Source organism: Tupaia chinensis, unplaced genomic scaffold, assembly GCF_000334495.1.
Source record: "Tupaia chinensis unplaced genomic scaffold, TupChi_1.0 Scaffold149537_1, whole genome shotgun sequence".
In the NCBI taxonomy this organism is placed as follows: domain Eukaryota; kingdom Metazoa; phylum Chordata; class Mammalia; order Scandentia; family Tupaiidae; genus Tupaia; species Tupaia belangeri.
The window spans coordinates 984765-990128 of record NW_006209381.1 but is presented as its reverse complement, the minus strand read 5'-3'; the positions used below and the strand labels follow the sequence as shown (position 1 = coordinate 990128).

Below are 5364 nucleotides of genomic sequence, written 5' to 3'. Positions count from 1 at the left end.
TAACTTACTGGAATATAAAGATAAGAGCTGAATGAGCTGCCACTGATGTGGAGAAAGGGGGTATTTTCACAGACAGTATTTTTTTCCCCATCCCATCTCCATTTGATGTGAATCAAACCATACCATTGGCCATTTAGTTTTAAAAAAAGCAGTATGCTTGTGCACATACACCAGTTACTTCATGGACAATCAAGGAATGGGGAAGGGAAAATGAAAGAATAGAGAAAACTACTGTGGTAGTCAGGATGCGGGGAAACCAAATTGTGGTTTTCTAATTGAGAATGTATTCTTGGTCTGTAAGAACAGTTCTGGAGTAAAGTAGCAGGTTCCCTTTTCAGTAGACACCTCCTGTCTGCTGCTGGGACACATCCATTGTATCTTCATCCTCCACTTCTAGCTGTGCAGGTGTGTCTGTTTTGTTGATTGGCTGCCCATCAAATCGGAATCCGATCTACTTCGACAAATCCCCTCGTTCACAATAGGCTTCCATTAGTTTACTAAGTGGTGTATGCCTCTTAATCTTAAACTGCACCACAGAACCATCCTGCCCCGCCACCTTCAAGTTAATATGATCGTTGTTCTCAGTCTTGACTCCTTCCTTGGGCTTTTCCGTCGGCCTTGGCAAGCCCCCGAGCCTCCTCTGCTGCTTCACAAAAGAGGTACCAGGTCCTCGCTGAACGAGCACACAGGCAGCACCAGGAGCCACCACTGACTCTTTTATCATTATTTTTTTTTTCCTTATTGAACAGGATTGACTCTAACTGCTCTTCTATCTCCCTGTGAAATGAGCTAAGCAGCTAACTACCTCAGGAAAATCTTTTGCAATTTGGGTAGGATAAGAAACATCAAGTATTGCTTTTTCTGTGCTAAATATATTGAACAATCAAATCATTGAGTTTTTCTCTCAATTTATGTGTTTTTATCTTGCATTTTACTTTAAGCAGCAAGAAGCAACCAGATCATAGCTTCGACATTTTGCTTAGAGAACTCTTCAGCTAAATAACTGATTTCACCCTTTCCAAAATCTGCTTTCCACATAACCTTAAAACACAACTTTGCTAAAATACCCACAGCTATGTAATGAGGACTCTCTTTTTTTCTAGTTCCTAATAACATGTTTCTTGTTTTCTCTTGAGCACTCAGCAGAAGCACCGCAATACTCATATGTTTGCTAAGATTCCATTCAGGACGATTTAGATATCCTTTAAGGTGATTTAGTTTTTCTCTTCTGTGTTCCTTATTTCCATTTGAATCCTTAATAGCAGAGTTAACATCCACATTTCTACCAATAGTATGTTCAAGGCAATCTAGGTATTTATCTGTTGATTAAAGTTTATTCCTTCCACGAGAGAGTGAGACTGAGAGAAAGAGAGTGAGACAGACAGGCATTCCAGAGTCCTCATGTTGTAATCTACCCCGAGGCCCAACTGATCTGAACTGTAAGCACATGCATGCATACCCAGCATACTTAGTGTGTTTCTAAGATGGGAACCCAGAATCTTCCAGTGTGGGTGGGGATGTGCCATCCCTACACCACTGCCTGGCTCTCAGTTTTCTGTTTTTAACTATGTCTCAAAATCCTTCAGCCTCTTGTTTGCCCTCTTCCAAAGGCATCTTCATAATTTTAGGTATTTTCTACACTAACAACCCACAACAGGTACCAAAATCTTTGCCGATCAGGGCTTAACAAGAGAAGTAGAATGAGTAAGATATATATTGATATAGATGCATAGATTGACTACAAGGAGTTGGCTTATGTGATCTGGAGAACTGTCTGGATAAGTCTGAAACCCATTCAGCAGAGCATAAGGATGCAGAGTCTAGACCTCATGGACATGGACAGATGCTGTTGTCCGCAGGTGGGATGTCTTCTTCACCCAAGCCTTGGTGCTGATTTTAACTGATTGGATCAGACTCACCCATATTATCTAAGATAATCTTAACTGACTATTTTTTTAATTACATTTGCAAAATACCTCCCCAGCAACATATAGATTCTTATTATCGAATCACTGTGGACTTAAGCCTGGCCAAATGGATACATCAAAAACACCATGACAGTATATTAAGTGTCACAATGACCATCTTTGTTCTAATCCTTTACCAGGCACTTACTAACGGAGACATCAACGAACCCACTAAAAAGTTCTAACCATAATTATAAAATCTTTTAAAAGAAAGAGTAACATCTACACGACAGTATAGCAGTTAGCTCTATAAATTGTTGATTATGGTACCAAGCATAGGGTAACTGTTTAATAATAAAGGTTAGTTCTTTGAACTATTTATTTCTTAAAAGTAGATAACAGAGTACATGCAACTTTTGCGGACTACTACCAGAATAAACTGGAGATGATTTGTAGACATTTCATTGGTACTTAGATTACCCTCTTGCAATTATTTGTTCATACTTCTGTCTGTTTCTTTTCAACATGCAAAGTCACCAAAGTTTTTAAGCCATTTCTCATCTTTTCCCTTATTTCTAATCAGCCTTTAGTAGGGGTACCTGGTGGTTAGTAACTATCTTTTGCACTTCCTTTTCAGTGTTACCGTTAAGTAATGGAGGCACAACAATAACAGTGCAATATTTTTCTTTGACAACAGTGACAATGACGAAGATGATGATGATGACAGTGACTGTTTGCCCTAGGTTGACATATACAATTGAACACAACACACTTATCAGGCGTTGAGGATATAAATCGGCAGGGCATGTGACCACCTAGGGATCAGAGTCTAAGAGTGAGACAAATATTAAACAAATAGCATACGAAGAGTGAAGACAGTAGCAAAAGCTGGCAGTACTCAAGTATATATTATGTTCCCAACACAACTTTAAGCACGTTGACTATATTAAACCAATTTTAAAAAGACGATGTGGGACAATGTTGAAAGAAAGATGAATATGGGGACAGATGAATCAGATCACATGAAAAGCTAATGGAGGGCAGCTCCATGGTGCAGTTGCAACATACTTCCCAAGGGAAACCAGAGCCCATGTGGTGACAGCAGTTTGAATGTTCCGCTCTGTCAGCCTGAGCACACCAGGCGTCCACATGAGTGTCCAAGATCTGAAGTGATGGAGGTCTGGAGGACAGTGATCATGCGGTGAACCAGACCCTGAAGTGTGTGCTCATCTCTCTCTCTTCCTCCCTGTCCCCTTCTCACGTATGTGCTTGCATATACGTTCTTTTATGAATAAAGAAAAAAATTAATGAAGCAAGAAACTCTACTTAGAAAAAAAATTAACGAAGCAAGAAACTCTACTTTTATCTTGTACAACAATAACTTTTCATCTCTATTTAAAAATTCAGTTAAAGGTGGTTCGTGGTCTAAACAGAAATAACTTTATTGTTTTACCTTTTCTAATAACTGAGCACAGTCGAACATTTTCATCTTTCCCCTTGGACCCTAAAGGAGGAACAAAAATGATAACAAGTAATTAAATTAGGAAAAGATACCCACCGTAAACTACACATTGTTCATGTACCTGGAACGCAACCTTACCTCTCTGGTTGAGCATGACAACAGAGTGCAGAGTCTGGCTGCCACATTGGAGCTTGGTATGATAAGGGATAAATCAAGCAAACCCTATGTACAGCGATTAAAATGAGATCCATTTACTGGTATATGTTTCCTGGCTTCTGCCACTGCCAGGATAATTGCCACTGCCAAGGCTGTATGTTCAATGAACTCAATCAGCCAGTCCAAAAAGTCACATGATGCTGCTGCATGGTGCCAAGCAAAGGAGAGAGTTGCTGGGGAGCCCGGGAGGGGGGAAAGCTCATACAAATGAGCTTTTTGGCAGGATAGAATCCCCTTTGGAGGGACCCCTACCTTTCAGAGAGCATACTGTATTTTGCTAAGAACAAGTCCCGACTGTGTTCCTTCAGAGCAATCCCAGTAAGCGTTACCATCACTGATAATATAGCTCTGATGGGGGCTGAAACTGAGGCGCGCCTGCTACCTCCAAGATCAGTTTGCACGAAGATCACTTATCGTCAACATGTCTCTCATTGGTTTTCTCTCTTGAAATTAAAATTTTCCAAATTTCTGAGTGTTTGACCTATAGCTCAAGCCCTTGATTTTTCTCCTACTTCAAAGTTAAAATATAGAGAGGATGTTAAGAGAGCCTATAATAAAAAAGGAGAGTGTCACATAAAACAAGAGAGTTCTTTATCATTGAATTTAAGTTTACTTCAGTATACATGTTTATTTTTGTCTTTCATGTGTTAAATGATATATTCTCTTTATTTTAATCCAAGGAACCCAGGGGCATTTCATTCACCTTGTACCTTTTCATAAAATGGAACATAAAAAAGCCTCCTACCTTCTTATTTTAGCTTTTACAGAATAATGTATTCCTTGTTCCACCAAGTCTTCATTACTCTATTGCTTTGTAATAGTTTCATGTTTTACCATACATGGTTTTTTGAGAGCTTGAGAATATGGTTTCTACAGGTCTTACTAAATATGTCTTCACTAATCCTGCTGGTGGGAGATAGAGAGTAAGAGTTAGATTTAGCAAGATGGGCATTGTAATGACAAGAGTATTTATAGTTTAACCTTGCAACATGCTAAACCTTGACTCCTTTGTATAATTTTTAAATGACTATGTCTTAAATTGATTTTCTTACTGAAATGTTTTCTTTGAAATTTTTATTATAATAGAATAGAAAAGTCAAATTTCAAAAACATCAATACCTCCAAAATATTAACTTTTCGATTTTATCATCTAAGAAATTACTATGTAAATCTTCAAGTTCATATAAACATAAATGAAAAGTAATGTAATGGCTCATTCTAGGCCCTGCACCCCAGAACTCTGTGTGTGTGTTTATATATGCTAGCTTCATTTTTCTTTAATACATACTTAAAGAAACTGTATCTCACCAAGTAAAAGTCTATAGACACTAAAAGTTACTTATGCAAAAATCCATATCTCAAATGAATGCTAGGTAATGTTTTATGCTCTTACAAGGGAAAATGATAACTATTTAGACCACTTAACTAAAAACATCATTTTCCATCAAAAATAAAAGGTAGATACCATGAATTTCCTTGCTGTTTCCTAACTTTCTCTTTTCTCTTCTTTATTACCATGAGATCAATCAACACTTGACAAAAAAGAAGCAAAGTGTTCTGGAATCAATGGAAATCTTTAAAACAATACTCTTTATCCAGCAAGAGAGATGTACTCCATTGATTTCCACCGGCGGCCTCTGTAGAAGCCTCCAACCTTGGTCACCCAGACTTCTTCACCTCCCATGCTTGGCTCCCTTTATAATCTCTTCTGCACACACAGCTGGAAAGACAAGTTAGATCTTGCTATACTTGCGCATAGAATCTGTCGGTAACTTCATT

The 5364-nt window shown here is 38.3% G+C and overlaps 1 pseudogene; it reads right to left on the bottom strand.

Moving 5' to 3' along the window:
- Positions 1–334: 334 nt before the first annotated feature.
- LOC102468638 (small ubiquitin-related modifier 2 pseudogene) lies at positions 335–724 on the bottom strand (annotated as a pseudogene).
- Between the last annotated feature and the right edge of the window lie 4640 nt (positions 725–5364).